General features: G+C 38.5%; 1 protein-coding gene across 1 annotated transcript in view; it reads right to left on the minus strand.

The window, feature by feature from the left end:
- The window catches only part of Snapc1 (small nuclear RNA activating complex polypeptide 1), a 21733-nt gene that overhangs the window by 16688 nt on the left and 4007 nt on the right, over window positions 1–1038 (minus strand). The gene's annotated exons all lie outside the window — the stretch shown is intronic.

Below are 1038 nucleotides of genomic sequence, written 5' to 3' on the forward strand. Positions count from 1 at the left end.
CATCTCTCCAGCCCCAATATAGAATTTTTTTTAAATTTAATATTAAAATATCCATGGTTGTTACAAAACCAAAATGTGTGTTCATTTTAATATATAACAAACATTTTCCTGACAGTATCTGGGATTTGCATCAAACATTCTCTGTTCTTGAGAAACTTAAGTGAAAGAGAAATAATACACGTTGGGTGTGGGGGAGCACACCTTCAATCCCAACACTAGGGAAGCAGAGGCAGGCAGGTTTCTGTGAGTTCAAGGCCAGCTATTATAGCAAGTTCCAGGCAACTTGGGGCTACAGAGAGATCATGTCTCAAAAAACACACAAAAACAAGTAGAAAAATAATACAGTGTAAATCACCCTCCTGTTCCCCAGGACACAAAAGCCTAATATGATGTTCTCCTTACAACTTTGGACAAAACAATGAAGGACTAATGGGAGCATATTATGATAGCTTTCTATTAAGACCTGAAAATTACCAGATTTAAAATGCCCTCTTTTTTTTTTTTTTTTTTTTTTAAAGCCTGGCACACATCGTTGTAATTACATACTTGAGAAATGGAGAAAGAAGGATCAAGGAATTCAAGTTCATCCTAGCTACATAGCAAGGTCACGGCCAGCCTGACCTACATGAGACCCTGTCTTAAGAAAAAAGAAGTTGGGAGTGGTGGCTCTGACTGTATCCCACGCACTCAGGAGACAGATGAAGGAGGAGGGACCCCACAAATTCAAGGCCACAGTGAGATCCTAGCTTAAAAAAACCTTTTTTGAGAGATGCTTATAGTCCCCTGGAACTAGTCGACCAAGGAGGGCTAGGAGCAAAAAGTGTCTTTTATGTCCCTCTGACCAAATTATTATAGGCCTCAAAGTATGTCTGTTAAACACCCAAGAAGGTTAGTTCCACCAGTTTGGTATTTTTAATTACTGTGTGTCATGCAGATAAATCTTAGGCAAACACCAGTTGTTCTCAGATAAACCTTACCTAGACATATATTTCTTGATCTGCTATGTATAATTTGTCAGTAGGTTGTAGGAGTAATATG

This window comes from Nannospalax galili, unplaced genomic scaffold (assembly GCF_000622305.1).
Source record: "Nannospalax galili isolate Female #2095 unplaced genomic scaffold, S.galili_v1.0 scaffold144, whole genome shotgun sequence".
Lineage (NCBI taxonomy): Eukaryota > Metazoa > Chordata > Mammalia > Rodentia > Spalacidae > Nannospalax > Nannospalax galili.